This window comes from Fundulus heteroclitus, chromosome 16 (genome assembly GCF_011125445.2).
Source record: "Fundulus heteroclitus isolate FHET01 chromosome 16, MU-UCD_Fhet_4.1, whole genome shotgun sequence".
NCBI lineage: Eukaryota > Metazoa > Chordata > Actinopteri > Cyprinodontiformes > Fundulidae > Fundulus > Fundulus heteroclitus.
This window is the reverse complement of record NC_046376.1, coordinates 29,696,905-29,714,246: the sequence shown is the minus strand read 5'-3', so window position 1 is coordinate 29,714,246 and position 17,342 is coordinate 29,696,905. Positions and strand designations below refer to the sequence as shown.

The window sequence follows — 17,342 nt, the reverse complement described above, 5'->3', positions numbered from 1 at the left end:
AACGTTTAATAAAAAAAAAAATGGTTACACTTTATTTGAAGGGGTGTACATAAGACTGACATTACACTGTCATAAACATGACATAACACCTGTTATGAACATAAATGACTCTTTATGAATGTTTAGGACTGTTGTCATTAATTATCATTCGGTAAATTATGACAATATTAAAGCAAAGTTGACATTGTTTAAAATGTCTTTGTTATGACAACTTGACATTAACAGAGACAAGGTTAAGTTTAGGGCTTGATTTGGGGTTTTGTTAAGTTAAGGGCTTGCCATAACAAAGACATGTTAAACAATGTCAACTTTGCTTTAATATTGTCATAATTTACAGAATGATAATTAATGACAACAGTCCTAAACATTCATAAAGAGTCGTTTATGTTCATAACAGGTGTTATGTCATGTTTATGACAGTGTAATGTCAGTCTTATGTACACCCCTTCAAATAAAGTGTTACCAAAAAAAATTATCTAAAAAAGCCCCTCTTAAGCAACTGTGGAACCACCTTTTGTGCAACTACAGCTGCAAGTCTTTTGGGATATGACTCTACAAATTTTAAAGTTCTAGAGGCTGAACTTTTTGCTAATTTTTCTGTGAAAAAAGTGGTTCAAGCTCAGTTGTACTGGATGGAGACTTTGACTAGGCCATTTTGACACAGGAATATGCTTCTATCTAAATCCGTTCACTGTGGCTCTGGTTGTGTGTTAAATGTTGTTGTCCTGCTGGTAGGTGAAACTTCACGTCTCTCTCGGTTCTTCTGCAGCCTATAACATGTTTTCTTTCAGGATTGCCCCGTATTTAGCTCCATACATCTTCCCGTCCACCCTCACCAGACTCCCCGTTCCTGCTAAAGAAGCTGATTTACTGTTCACTGAGATTAAATTGTATACAGGTATACTTTAGTAATTAAGTGACTTCAGAAGGAAACTGTTTTTGCTATATGTTTAGACATTTAGAGTAAAGGAGGTGAATTTATATGCAACACACCTTCTCTGAACTTCATTTGTAAATTATTCATCTATCTTTATCCTTTACTCTTCTCTGTCACATTAAATTCTAATAAATCACATTGAAGTTTGTTGTAAGGTGACAAAATACAAGTTCCTGGGGTGTAAATACTTTCAATAAACTGTAAGACAGTGCAAAGATTGAATGTTTTTAGGAGCTAAGTTAATACCCAGTTCTCTTGCATTTAAAGTTCATGCTTTTTTCCAACAGGTAATTTCTTGGTGAAACCACCATGATGGGTGTTCAGAAACGTTTGGACGATTCACTTGGCGGCATAATCTCCGTCATCGCTGCAGAAGTCGCAAAATTACTGCTGCAGACCAATTTTCATTCCACCAAATAAACTGCAGCAACCTTTTGCTGTGCAGTCTGGCTCTCTTTGTCTAACACACTGCCTACGAACAGGGAGGGTACAGAGGAGGAAGATTTGGTGTTAGATTTCCTCTCAGTGTGGCTCCTTCTGGAGATGTGCCTGCAGGCACAGTGCAGACTGATGCTGCTTTACTGGGACTTCAAACTGCTCTGCTGTGAGCCATTTAAGCAGAATATTCATGTTTTATTAAAAGCAAATTTTACGCCTTAGAAAGAAAGAAAGAAATCCCTGTTTTATATAGTTGGATTGGAGCATTAGTCAATTTACTGTAAGCGCTACGTTTGCTGTAGGCAAGTTCTGACAATTTAATGTATACATACATACATACATACAAGTAAGAATATCATCCAAAAGGCCATTTTTCCCCCTGGAATTCAGTTCAGAAAGGGACTTATATACACACACACACACACACACACACACACACACACACACACACACACACACACACACACACACACACACACATTTCTCCTAGTTTTAAAGGATATGGCTTATAGTCGATGTAAGCTAAATATCTCATAAGACCAAGTATAGCATATTTAATACAGAAATGCAGGCATACAGGAAAGTATTTCATGTATTGTATACTATAAGTACTTGGACGGGGACTCTTTTGCATGAATTACTGTATCCTTGCAGCGTGGTATGGAAGGAGATTTGCCTGTGGCTCTGTTTTAGTGTTCAGGAAGACCTGAATGATTAAATACTGCATATATTAGCGTAAGGAGAGTGTGCTTGTCTCTCAAGCACAGTGAAAACGTTACCACTTGATATGTAAAACATTTAAAAGGAAGGAAAAAAAAAAGACTGCTGACCAAAGTACTGTCCAAAATAATGCAAGAGAGAAAAAAGGAATAAAACTGTTAAATAGAGGAGCTATAAAAAAAATGTAATAAACCGTTTTGGACCTAATGATTCAGCCAGACACAAAGGGCAGAGTTATTTAAGCAACAGGTGCAGGTAAACTTCTGGAACGGGCTCAGGAACCACTGTAAGGCAGAGGGACAGGTTAGTGGCTGTAAGTTCAACAGTGGAGATGGTGAAACACTGCATTACAGCCACCAACCTTTCTTGAATCTAGAGAGAAGCACAGAATCTAAGCAGTTGTTCCAGGAGGATCTTGGTCTGTTTACACACTGATGCTGGGTCCCAAACACAACTTGTTTCTGGGGAGAAGGTCCGGGGACAGACCAGGGCCTTACACAGGAATCCAGAAACAGGCAGAGGTAACAGAGGGGAGAACAGGCTTAGTTCTGAGTCCAGTCCAGGGTCTTGATCCACAGGGTAAACTGAGAGGCAGAAGTACAGGAGGGCTTGGCAGAAAGGCTGAGTCAGGTACAGAGCACAGGTCGATGTCCAGAAACTGAGAGTCCGACAGGGGAGAGGCAAACAGGCAGGAAACCACAAACAAGCAGTCACTCACAGGAAGGTGATCTAAGAACGCTGGAAGGTCTACTCACACAAAAGGTTTTGGAGAATCTGGCGCCTGCACTCTGCTCTAGACCATTATAAACAGAGCAACCAACAGGTGTGGCAGCTTCTCTGCTTAGGGCAATCACAGGTGAAGGATATCAGGAGATAATTGCTAGAGCAGCACAGGGAGCAGAGTGTGGCGTAAACAGTCAGCAACACAGACACAGAATCACAGCAAAAAACTGTGAACCTTACATAACAACTTAAAATAGAATAGGTACATGTAAGATTGAGACAGAGATGCCAACTCACTTAGGGTTAAAAGCCAAAGAGAAAAAAAGGAGTTCTCAGGCGCATGCCTGACCACTGTTTCTCTGTAGTGTCTAGACAGGAGGGGTTTAGTCGTTGACAGCTACCTAAACAAAAGAAAGGGATACAACTTAAGCCACTAGATTAAAAAGCACAACTTCAGGGTTTTTTTCCATTAAAACAAAGGAAATTAATTGTTATTCATCTCCTGATGTCCACTAGGCCACCAAGGAGAGGCTGAACACAACAATTATGTTTTAAAAGGAAATAGAGCTGATTGACAGTCATCAGCATAGATAAAAAGCATTTGAGACAGAAAGTGTTAAAATGCACTGGCTTGCTCTGTGCTGCTTCATTCGCTTAATGATATTTAATCAGACATAAGTTTATGGATACGGCATGTACTTTTGTTACGAGGAAGGTAACAGAGGCAGCTGCTGTTTTAGCATCTTTGCAAAGTCTCTGTTTTATCCGTTCTCTTTACATTTTGTTTTTCTTTTCCTCTGCCATGCAAGATTTTTCACCAAATGCATTTTTTATTTAGGGAACTTTTAAATGTGTTTTAAAAGAACCGAATGTAGTGGGACTGAGATAGAGAATCACAATATGGCTTCTTTCCAGAAAAAAAAAAAAATCTTCTCTGACAGTTGTCTCTTATGTTTGTCCAGGCCTCCTGCTATCAGCTGGTGTTGGCTCTTTGCACACATCTTGTTTGCCATGGATTTCACTCGGTGGGGAGACGGATCCTCTCCTTACTCCAGTAAATCTCTCTCCCTGTGAATCATGGTTTACTCCTTGCTTTATCAGCCTTTTGTCCTTCATAACTCTGACGTGCTTCTACCTCTGTAATGCTTTGGTATGCAGGGCTGATATCACCAGCCGGCCCAAATATTAACTCAGAGGTGGACTCGTTGAGAGCCGCAGGAACACAGTCACCAGAAAACACTGAGAATCCTCTTGCTGGATGACTTCAAAAGTTAGTTTATTTCTACCTTTTTTTTTCCTTTTTTCTTTTTTTTTGGTTAGTATATCTCAGCAGTAATCTCTTCCTCAGTCAGCCTGCAGGAGTGTTTACTGACTGCCAGAGTTATCCAGGGTTACAGCCTCTTTGCCATTTCACTAGTCTATTCACGTTCTCACACACAATCAAGGAGTCGGAAAGCTACCATATCTTCTGCTGCTGACCCGGAGGCAAGCAGGGTCTGTACTGTTTTTTATTTATTTATTTATTTTAAATAAAGCTAACAGATACTCCTGCTTACCCGCTCTATGCATGGTGTAGGTTAACCAACTTCACCTCTGAAACCGCTGAAAACGTCAGACTGGGCCATACTTTTTTTTTTTTTTTGCATTCGTAGCGGACGATGATCACACTCTAAACGCATTCCAGCATTCACCGTTAACTCCCCGTCGGCTTTGACTCATACAGAGCTCATTCTCTCCCAGCTCGTTGATCCTTTTCTGCTTAGAAAACAGAGCAAGTGTGATCATCTCTTCATCTGAATGTGTGTGTTTTTCTTGCGCGCTCTCTCTCTCTCTCTCTCTGCCTCGCTCTGTCTTTCTTAGCTTAATGAATGCACCTCTTTGTAAGTGGCTTGAAGAAAGGGACACTTGTTCAACCCCAAGACTAGAGGCAACGTTGTAGTGAACTGAGAGGCCTTAGGGAAAATCAGATTCTAATATTTTTTTTTTAGGCCTTGTCATATAATGCTTGTGAGGTGCTACTTAAAACCAACGTCTTTCTTAACCTTTATTTGACAATATTGATGATCTCAAAATTAGACAATATGAGATTTTGACAATATATTTGTGGAAAACTGGGGATCCTTTGTTCTTCACAAATAGAGTAAAATTGGAAATCATGTTGATGAATTTGAATCTGCTTGTATGAATCAGGGCTGATTTCATATATGGTTAAAACCAGATATCTACATACTGTCATGCTTCAGTGGTGGAGAACCCAGATGCAGAGACTGACTGTATACTGGATTTATTTATGTTTCGTCATAGGAAAATTAATAAAATTTGTGAATTGTAGAACTATAGTGTCATTAGTCCTTGAATTCAATTGATTCCTGGAGGTGCCACGTTCATTTCTCTCTCTCACACTATCTATCTATCTATCTATCTATCTATCTATCTATCTATCTATCTATCTATCTATCTATCTATCTAAATGTAAGCACCATTGAGAATGGCCTTCGTACTATTGAGGGAGACGATGTATCCTGTGTCCCAGAGAAGAAATGTGCTTTAGTGCGAAATGTTCGCATCAACCTATGAACAAAATAAAAGGAACTTGTGAATATGAATGCCTGCATGTAGTATAAGAGTTTCATCGTGGATAATGACACAAGTCCTGTACCCACATAGGCTGAAAAACCACTCTACACAGAAGAAGCCATTACTCATAAAGCAACATAAAATTCCATATTACTGTATGCAAATGTACTCTGGCCAAAAACCTTAATCTGTGGAGACATGTTCTGTGGTCTGATGTAGTTTAAATTGAAATGTTTGGTCAAAATGACCAATGTTGCATTTTATTGTTAAAGCAAAATCTTATAGGACTAAGTACACCATCTATGCCATACTCAAAAAAGATGTCATCATGAGGAAAGAAATTAGATGATGAAGAAATCAGCCATGAAGTGAAATCCTGAGTACAAATGGGTCCTCCAAATGCACAAAGAGCCTAAGCATACTACCAAATTAGTTACAAAGAGGCTTAAGGACAACACAGACAATATTTCAGAGGGACAAAGCACCGATCTCAGTCCTAGAGACAGTTCATGGCAGAACTGAAAACGTATGTGTGAGCAAACTGGTCTGCAAACCTCAATCAGTAACACCAAGAGTGAAAAAAAGTGTGGCAAACTATTTGTTTATGGAAGGATACCCAAAACATTTAAACCAAATCATACAGTTAAAATAAATATTCCAAATACTAACTGGATATATGTGCACTTCTGACTGTGGTTTTAAAAATACCAATTATTGTTGCAAAAACTTATTCAAAGTCATGGCTGTGGTCTGCGGTGATTCTCCGTCCGATGGAAAAGCCAACCAGTAGAGATTTCCAGCAGCAGCACCTGGTCCATGTTGGTTATAAAGATAATGACCTGCTGGTAAAGTGGGTAGGGAGCATCAGTAACCAGGACGTGTGGCGCCTACAGCCACAGGTAAATTCTCTGCCCGTGTCCAGTAGTAGTAAAAAGGAACATTTGTCACCACACAGAACTTGACTCCTGGGTGTTATAGAACCACGACGCCATGACAAGTCACACACTAAACCTGTGGAGATTCACGAGCTTGAACTTTAAAGCTTTTCAGCCTCTAATGAGAGTGGAACGGTGGATTTTACTGTGTAAATGTGCTCTTCCCCTTTTACTTTTCACAGTTTTTCATATACAGCACCCATACTTCTAATAAAGTACTAAAACTACAAAAAAAATTGCATCAAGTTTAGTCCTTTTTAAACTTACAGTCAAAAAAATCCTCTGTGAAAACAGCAATAGTTACCCTGTAAGGCGCTGTTGCACCTGTCTATTATAATGTAAAGGCTGAAACACGCCAAACCATCCGATCCGACGGAAAATCGCTTCACAGAAAATAGATCTGGTTGAAGAGAATGGAGCCAGGCAGACCAGGTTGCGCTTTTCTGCAGATCTACTGCGTAGCTCCAAATACGGCAGACTGCTGCTCTATCTTGGCTGGAGCCACGCAGCAACTTGACAGGAAATCCATGAGTCAGAGAGGAAGACAAACACTATGGCAATCTGAAACACATCCGCCTACAAAATAAAATCTCTGAACCTCAAGGGCTTTGTTGTGAACATGTTAGAAGCATTAACAACTAAAATGGTAGGCTTCTTTAGCTAAAATTTCACTTTCACTTTGCTTTTTATTAGCGAAATAAATAAATATGAGAAATATGACAGCATTTAAAGATAATTCTTAAGGGTGAACTCGCACACCCCTTGCCATTACATTGGACGCCGATGGCTTTGTGATTGTCTCTCAGGTAGGAGGAAGGCCTGGGCAGCATGGCGCATGAGCAATTTGTATTCAGAAAGAAGTTAGAATTTACCTTTCCCCGTTGTAGTAACTTCTACTACTACAGTTTTAATCAAAATTCCCAAAACTAAACAGCTACTTTATCTTGAGCGTGAGTAATTCAGGAGTTGGTGGTTCTAACGAGACAAAATGTGAATATTTTTGCAACATAACGAGGAAATAAATGTCTGGCAGGACATGTATGTACCAGCCAGAGCGGCTCCTCTGAGATTTACAGAACCACCGAGGAGAAAGAGAGAACGCTCTGCTGTGAGTGCTTCTGGTCCGAGACCGGCGAAATGATTTTAGCCACGCTTCCCAGAACCTGCGTAGCGACCATATCTGAGCTGTGCCAGTCAGTCGCCGTGCCGCAGTGTCTCTTCTTTCCTGCCTACGCAGAGGTAGGCAGCAGCGTCCGTGGGTTTTTAAAGTAACACTCGCATGCATATCTGGATCTAGCTCATCCACAAACTTTGTCACAGTTTCTCAGGTTTCACTTTTCCTTCCTGTAACTGATTCCACTTTTCTTTTTTTTTTTACTTTTACTTAACTTTACAAATGACTTAGAAGTGGCCCAGGGTAGCGCTGTTTGAACGTATTATTTTCATGTACATGCCTGAAAGTATCGAGCCCAAATAAATACAACTAATGCGACCCGCACAGGCAGATGTTTAGGTGTCTTTGTATTAAAAAACGAGCAGCATCAGGCTGTCGCTACCTGGCGCCAGCCGCCGTCTCTGCCTGGCGCGCTCCTATGTTGACAGGAAGAAAAAAAACAAAAGAGAGAAACAGAGGAGTCTGAAAAAGATGGGTTGCTTCCCTTTACTGCAGCGCCAGAGCGGCACGGCTTCATCTATATCGCAGGTTGCTCGACAGCAGGAGGCTTTTTCTTTCAGCTGGTCTTGACGTTGTGGTTCTACATTATATCTCTTATATAAAATGGTAATCTATTTGCTGGGCATATTTTTACTACCATAAGTTAAAAGTCCATTATCTGGTTTGTATCTTTATGAGGGAGAGGAGTAGGACGTATGAGGAGCAGAGGATCTAAAGAGTCCAGCCGACAGATGGGACGCCATACGTTGCTGGACAGGTGAAGCAGAGGAGGCTACCGGCTAGATAAGACGGCGAGTTAACACGTTTTGTCACGTTTCAGCGGTAACAGGCGTTACAGGATATAGGGTCCAACACTGAGATGTGAGTTGATAGGTTTAGGAAATGCCGCGGGGCGAGTGGTTTTGATGGGTCAAAGCTGTTTCGGCTCAGACTTGAGGGACCCTCTTAGAATTAAATCCAGTGGTGGGGGTTCAGGTGCTTTGACCAATTATTTTTCTAAAGGCCACCAGATATGTGACTTTTGAATAGTGGTTATGTATAAAAGCAAAGTGATATTTTCCACTGACTAATGAGAATATTCTGAATATATTTCAACAAGCAAATTTTTTTCAAAGGGATACATCAAACATTACGCCCGTTAGACGTCTTATTATGCTTTTAGAGGCGACTCCATGCATCCTAGCTCGGTTAGCTCATTTAGGTTGCTGTCTTTCCTGCAGCTTTTCCATGGATGACATTAGTCTTACCTCCTTTGAAATCCCCCAAACCATGCATTCTATTAAATGAAGCATAAAACAAACAGCAGATGTGGATGCAGACGTTCTCAATCAGCATCCTATGAAGATCTGCCGTTCCTAGCAGAGGAACCGCCTGAGCTGAAGTCCCACCAGTCATTGGTGACTCGGTTATATCTTAAAAGTGTAATTTTAGTGAAAACCTTTTGAGCATTTCTCCCCCCCCCCCCTGGCTTTATGTAAGTGGGCTGAACAATAACATTCGGGTGTCAGCGGGTCCACGTGGTGCCACCCTCTCATTAAGGACGCAGCAATCAGGATGTCACCCTTAATCAGCAGCTGAGCTCCTCTTTGTGTCCCCTGCAATTTGACTTGTGCTGTGTCTGGACGGACCAAAATTAGAAACACACCCAGACAGCGACCCAGACGTCGCACCAACGTCTCAAACTCGGATTCCTATCAGTTGTTCTAGCTCTGGGTACCTATAAGTACACCTGTTAACCCACAGCGGTATCAGCAGAGCCGCTCCTCGCTGCGTCCTGTTCTTGTCAAGGATGCGAACGGTTCAGACGCCGTCTCTGTTGTGTTTTCTACCGCGCTTGTTTTTCTCTCCGCTCTGCTTGTGACACCGTCTTCCTCCCACGTCCTACCTCCCCAGCTTCCTGTAGATCAGACCCTCCCTGTTGGGAAAGCATCTCTGACAGCTCGGCGTGGACGTGACCACTCGGTATTTAAGGTGCTCGCTGACCTTTGACCCCGGATTAGCATTGATTGACTTAAACTTTAAACCTTCAGCAGATGGATCGGGGAGTGATTTGAGTGTGTGAGCAGTGAAAACAGTTTACACCCTCCAATTGCTTCTAAAATCCCTTTAGAGTCTTAAAAAAAAACAACTTTCAATAAATAATCCCTCAACGGGATTAAAAGGCTGTTGTGCTTCTTCACAGACATCAATAATGTCCCTTAACAAAAATAACAGTGAAAATTCTCTTGATTTATTGTATCACTGATATATCCCTTACAGAAAAGGAATTTCACTCGTTTTGATCATACTGGAAAACACATGGCCACATGTTCCACATTTGATAAGAACGGAAATAATATATCAAAATATTATACGGTTAAGTGTGTAGCATGTTAAAAAGCATTTGCTTTACATGTGGAGAAATACCCACATACGTTAAACATGAGAAAACCTTTCAGTGTGGAAGGTTTTACCGCATTCTTCATGTGACTACATGATCTGAGCTCCACACATGAAACATCTGCAAAACAACGCTCCACATGTGGAAGGCCTCCACATCCACATTCATCTCACATGTTACGACACAATCTAATCTTCACGTGTGAAGCTCATGTGCAAAAAGCTTCCGCCTGCAGAAGTTTTAACTTTGGCATGTTACGCCCTAATCTCGTGAAGCACATGCGATTCTAAGATTTTCACATGGGAGTTTACAAGGGCATCAAAATGCAGGTCCATTCATTTCAGGTGTGCTCCACAAGTAATCCTGTGTTTCACATGTGCATCACTTTTAATCCCAGGAGTTTCACATCTGCATCACTTTTAATACAAGGAGTTTCACATGTGCATCACTTTTAATCCCAGGAGTTTCACATGTGCATCACTTTTAATCCCAGGAGTTTCACATCTGCATCACTTTTAATACAAGGAGTTTCACATGTGCATCACTTTTAATCCCAGGAGTTTCACATGTGCATCACTTTTAATCCCAGGAGTTTCACATGTGCATCACTTTTAATCCAAGGAGTTTCACATGTGCATCGCTTTTAATCCCAGGAGTTTCACATGTGCATCGCTTTTAATCCCAGGAGTTTCACATGTGCATCACTTTTAATCCCAGGAGTTTCACATGTGCATCACTTTTAATCCCAGGAGTTTCACATGTGCATCGCTTTTAATCCCAGGAGTTTCACATGTGCATCGCTTTTAATCCCAGGAGTTTCACATGTGCATCACTTTTAATCCCAAGAGTTTCACATGCGCAACACAGGCATTCACATGAGTGTCACATCTTCAGGTTTTTGCGTGTGTGTTGCATATTATGTTCCAAAACCATTGTCCCTCTGTAGTGTAGCTGACTAAATCCACGTCTTTGATAAGGGGGGACCTGGATTCAAATCCTGGTTGCGTCCGGACGGTCATCCTGCGTAAAACTCAACAAAATCTGTGTGGTGACGAGCTGTGGAAACCGCTGTGTGAGCAGGCAAATAGACTCAAAACCATGTCTGACATGTGAACTTTCATGTGAATTTCATGTGTATTTTCTGTAAAGCTCAGTACAAATAAAGTGTAAACTATCGCAGTCAGTATGTTTCAGTGATAGAGGTTGAATTTACCAATGTGCTCTAATCCAGAGGCAGCTCTGTAGAGCGTTTCAGACGGTGACGCAGACTCAATTAGGCTTTAACTCAGCAACTGTTCCGAACGCAAAATGTTTCACTGGTGGTTTAAATTAAAGTTCAAGAACAAATAGCTGCAATCAGCTACAGCAACAATTGTGGACAGCCTTTAAATAAGAATAAAAGGAAGCATGGTCCCTATTTGCTTGTGGGTACCTTTTAAAACTGAGTCTGCGTGGCTCTAATTAGCCAGCAAATGAAAGTTTAAATCAGCAGCTCAAAGAGCTTTAAAGGTCACTGTGTAAAAGCTCATTGATTTTTCTTCAAACTCCCTTTGCTTTTGAAGAACAACATACGTCATCTAATTTTGTGCAGCCATTAGGTTAAATGAACAAACCAATTCTTTATTTGACTCTAAAGCAAAATCTGCCCACTTAGAAATTACCCGCAACCCCGTTGGGCTTGATTGGCATAAAGTACCGATGCCGAGTGTTTAAATGATTCGGATTTGCTGAGTGGAGGCTTTTCCAGCGAGTGTGTCAATTAAACTGGCTGAGACCAGGCGGACTGGAGTGATTTAAGCAGTTGTTGATAGAAATTATTTGAGAAAGGGAGCCGTGCAAGTCCAGTTTTTAATGTGCTATCTTGAATTAAATTCAATCTCACTCTGTGGTGGTAATTATCAATTCTGACTCGCTATCCAAAGCCAATTTAGAAAAGCGGCCTTTCATCAAAAGACAAAAAAATGTATGTAGCTTGCATTTAATAACCTACTGGGGTAGCAATAAATGCCATCAGCTCAGGAGGCCAGGGAGCTTTGGAGATGCAGATTGGCCTGCTCGAAGCAGATTAATGGCTATGTGAAGGAGACAAGAAAACCTACCTCAGCATGGGGAGCCACAGTAAAACCCCATGAGTTCCAAGCCCAAAATATGTCACTCAAAGGCGCAATACTACTCATGGTTTAGAGTCTCCAGTCCACTTCCTGGTGAGAACCAAAGAAAACCCAGCAGGGCATTAAAACTCAGGCGGAGAAATACTGCAGCAGGTAATAAACTGTGGGTCATTCTTGCAGTTAGTGACTGGCTGCTGAGACAAACGACCTTAGTGCTCAGGAAAAAATGGAAAGGTGAGGGAGGGAAAATGTAGAAAAATCCCACAGTCACCATTTGTCATTTTAATTGAATTTACTTCTTGCAGCTTTGGTCAGCATCCTTTATCTTTGTAACATTCTCACCCACAACGCTCAGCATATGGAATGTGTAATTTACTTGTATGATTACAAGTTTGTAAAAGTAAAGCTTCCTGTGTCCTGCAACCTTGCCTCTTTCACTATATTTTTTTCACTAGATTTTTTTTGTTATCATTTGAAATCCTAATTATTTTTATGAGAAAGCCCGACGGGGAAAATAAAAAGCAAGAGCACAAACAAAAGAAATTGCAGGAGAATGTGAGGCCGCACTCAAAATAAGGTGTTGAAAGCATAAATAAACGTACAATATTTTATGATTACAGCGTCAAGGAGCTTTTTTAAAAAATTGCGTAACTGTTGTTAACATTAACTACTGCCTTATTGGGGTGCTAAATAAAGATGTACGTCATGCTTTTCAGATTATTTATATATTTTTTAGCTTGAAACATAAAAAGAAGTAATTTTCCTTCCACTTCACAGTTATGCTCCACTTCGTTCTGTTCTATCCCAGTTAAATATAATGCAGTTCATAGTTGTTACATGACAAAATGTATTTATACACTACTGTTGAAAAGCGTAGGGTCAGCCAAAAATGTCAGGTCTCTCCAAGAAAACTCACATTTTCTTAATCAAATGAGTTGCAGAATGAATAGAATTATAGTGAAGACATGGACAAGGTTGGAAACAATTATTTGTACTTGAAATTATTGTTTTCATCAAAGAATCCTCCATCTGCAGCAATTACAGCCTTGCAGACTTTTGGTTTTCTAGGTGGCGATTAGTTGAAGTAATCTGAGGAAAGTTCATCCCATGCTTCCTGAAGCCCCTCCCACAAGTCGGATTGGCTAAATGGCCACTTCCTACGCATCATACAGTTCTGATCTGGTGACTGTGATGGCCACTCCATTTTAGACAGAATGCCACATTGATAATGTCTAGACTGTATTTCTGATTAACTTAATGTTATTTTTACTGAAGAAAATTGTGTTGTTTTTTTTTTATTAAAAATGTCAGGATATTTTTTAGTGACTTAGACTTAGACTTAGACAAACTTTATTTTCATTTTGTATGCACAGATTGCATACAGAACGAAATTTCGTTTGCATACAGCTTAAGAATTTCAGTGAATTGCTGTGGATTTCAGAATAAAGTAACTTTGCAGGATAATAAAGTAACTTTGCAGGATAAATAAAGTAACTTTATTTACCCCAAACCTTTAAGCAATAGTGTACGTTCTAACTTTTTTTTCTATGCTAATGCTTTGCCTGAAACTGCTGGCAATGATCAGGACTCAGAGATAGCATCTAGATCATATGGAGATTGTGTATTCATGATTCAACTATTTATGTTTCTGTCATGTAACAAGCTGAGAGTATCCTACAATTTGCAGGTATACACTTCTTCTTTCTGTTCAGGATAAAGCAAATCACAGAAATAAGTTGGCTACTTTTTTAATGGTGGTCTAAGGTGACTAAACAGAACCACTGAGACTCTGAAATACACCTGGAGACAGTAGTGATGATCAAGGCAACCATTTATCAGCTTTTGGAGGGATCCTTGTGATCCTTAACTGCTTTTATCGTTTGAATCGTGTTTCTGCACCTCTATGTGTGGATGTTGTCATAGATAAGTTTGTTTGATTTCCACAAAATTTATGTCAAAAAGAGCACTTAAGAGCGTGCTGGTGGCGCAGCGGGTAGCTTGACCCATATACGGAGGCCTTAGTCCTCAACGTGGTCGGCCCGGGTTCGACTGTGATCCGCGGTCCTTTGCCTCATGTCTCTCCCCCTCTTCCACCACCTTCCTGTCAGTCTACTGTGTTAAAAAGCGAGCCACTAGAGCCACGAAAAATCTCCAAAAAACAAACAAAACAAAAAAAAAAAACACTTCACGGCCGTCTCAGGACATTCCCAAGCAGAAAAGTCTCTGAAGGGATTACATTTCATTCTGAGCATGAAGGAAAAAACAATAATGTTCAAATAGAAATCATGTCAAATATTAATTGTTCTTTGCATAAAATTACAAACATTGAGCTCAACCAATGTCTCATTGCACATCTGTGAATTAATATGATGTCATGCATTCCCTTTGCAGACATAGATGTTCATAAATGAGAAATTTGTTGTGAACTCATGACGCGTAGTTGATCCTCTGAGAGGAAGTTCATTATGTTGTTGTTTTCTTAGAGCAGACCACAACGCCCAGATGCTAACACACAGACTCAAACTGATCTCTAACGCCACATCTAAGCAAAGAACGTGGTTTTATAAAGAAAAATGTAAGATGACATGATGACAAAAAATAAAATAAATCATCTCTGAGTGCGCATTGAATGAATTTGGCTGTGCTCAGATTTGCAAAATCTGCAAAGCTTATCATAAATGGTAAATGGTAAATGGACTGAACTTATATAGCGCTTTTCCAGTCATGTTGACCACCCAAAGTACCTTGCAAATGTGTTCATACCCCAGAACATTTTACCGTTAGTGTGTGTAGGGTTGTGTGCAACACGTTTAGCGTCTTGGATGCATTTTGATCTCATCAGTACCACAGCATCTTCTGCCACATGTTCCCTTAGGGCTTTCACTCACTAATGGCTCTTTTCTTACCACTCTACAGTACACGACTAATAGCTGTCCTGTCAACAGATTCTCCGCTCTGAGTCATGGACCCCCGCAGCTCCTCAGAACACATTGCGAAGGCATGAAAGCCAGAAAGTCCAATTTTGGTCTCATCTCACCAAATGTAAATGTGTAGCGCCATGTGTTGTCAGGTTTTCTGTTGTTCTTGAAAGCCGTGAATCCTTTACAATTATGGGCTACCTTCTCTATTAGACAAAACCCCAATAAAATACTTCAAAATGGATTCTCGGCTGTAACTTGATAAAATGTGAATAAGTCTGGGGATATGAGTACACGCAGTGAGGATATGGGTATATAGTACTCACCTGTCTGTAAAAATCAGACCATATATTGCAGCAGTTCTACAGTATAGCTGCGTAGCACGCGTCAATCTTTCAGATAGAACCCTACGGTCAGTTCGAGTCCTTGAGCCATGAACATGTGTGCTCTCCGCATGTAACCCACCCGCAGCGTGGCCAATGATTGGCCGACGATTGGCCGAGGGGTCAGAAAGAAAAGCTTCAAGCTTCACTATTATTTATAGACTATTTATAGCGAGGAAACCGCATGAACGCGCGCTACGCCGAGGGAGACTGTCCATTATTTATCAACACTCTGTATGTCAGCTGAATACACCACTTACTCAATAGCTCTCTTGGCTCCATCTATCAGTAAACACACACACACACACACACACACACACACACACACACACACACTCACTCTCTCATGCAATGTCTTACCGGATGCTCCGCATCATTTTTCGGGGCCTCTCATAACAACCTCCGCGGGGATCAAGGTGCTGTTGTTTGCGTGTTCTCAATCACTCCTCCATAGTGCCTTTTTTTCCAGCCGCAATACGCACCGTCTGTGCATTTCCACGCCTCGTCTGAATTATTCACATCAGGGGCTATTATAGACGTCCGCTCGCTCTTACGGAAGCAGACCCAGGATGAGGCAGGTGGTCTTTTAAGATGGGAGGTCTCGCTTTTCCCTCACACTGAAGTTTAAGTGCCCAGGTTGTGTCAGAAAGGCACTCTCGCCCTTCTGAAACTCTGTGTGTGTGTGTGTGTGTGTGTGTGTGTGGGGGGGGGGGGGGATGTATAGTGAGCAACAATTTTTGGAGTAAATTATTGAAAGCCTTCACAAAGCGAACACGCAGTCCGGTAATCCGTCCAGGGGTGAAGAATTTGGGATTTAGCAGTCTGCAAGCTGGTTGAAAGGGTTAGGGTTAGGCTGAGCATTTGTTTTCCCTAAATAATTTAGATTTTATTGGGGGGAAAAAAATATTACAGTGTGTTAGGCTCCAGACATCTTAGAAATGATTCTGTAAACACGCAATCTGAATCCTGTTTGAGTCTCGATTTGTCCCGACTGTCATCAGGAGGCAGTCTCTGCTCCTGCAGCGGGCAGCTTTGGGCTGGAAAAAAAAAGTTGGCCCCACAACCATTTATCACCGCCTATGCCGCTCTCTTCCTCTTCCTCTTGACTCCTAATATCAGTCCTTGTGAACTCTGGCCTCCTGCTGACAGTGCTGAGCCAGCGCCCAGGCTCTAACCCACTACTCGGCTGCACTCTGTATCTTTGTCATTTATCTAAATCCTAGAAATCAATTACATCGCTCCGAGGTGCCAAGGTGAGGTTTTTAATTTTCTCCCTGGCTCCTCGGGCCCTGGCACAGGCACCTCTCCTGGCACTGAGTTATGTGGATTAAGCAATGGTAGACAATTCTTAGGCATTGCTTGTGATAAAGATTAGCTCCTGTGCAGTTTTGTGATTGTTTCCCCACGGTGCCCTGGTAGAGTGACCCCCGGTATAATTTAATTTTATACACAATTTATGTTTTATCATTTATTTCATATTTCTTACACCTTGAATTTTTTTTAAATGTCACATTATGCCCCCAGACTTGCAAACATGGTATGTGACAGACCAGCACAAAGTAGTGTATAAGTGTGAAGGGAAAAGAAAATGATACATGAATAAGCATTTAAAAAAAAAAAAAAAAAAAAAAAAGTTAAATCTGAAAAGTGTGGCCTGCAAATAAAATCAAGGCACTCACTGTCTTCCTTGAAAAAACAAGTAGAAATATAGAAGCATGTTTCCTCCGTCCATACTGCAGTTAACTGTTCACAGCTAGCGTACACACTCATGACCACTTTCATAAATACACTTGTTGAAGCTCAGACTAACCATCAAAATGAGTAAAAAGTGGTGTTTAAGTGCGTCCTCTTATGGAAGCAGACCCAGGATGAGGCAGGTGGTCTTTTAAGATGGGAGGTCTCAATTTTTCCCTCACACTGAAGTCTAAGTGGCCAGGTTGTGTCAGAAAGGCTCTCTCTCCCGTTTGAAACACCGCGTGGCCCGAGATCTGCAACTCGCTTGTTAAGTTATTGGAATAAATTAACTTTTCAGTGCTATTCTAATTT

The 17,342-nt window shown here is 41.0% G+C and overlaps 1 protein-coding gene across 1 annotated transcript in view; it reads left to right on the top strand.

The window, feature by feature from the left end:
• usp43b (ubiquitin specific peptidase 43b) overlaps positions 1-17,342 on the top strand; it is a 105,862-nt gene that overhangs the window by 11,898 nt on the left and 76,622 nt on the right. The window lies entirely within an intron of this gene.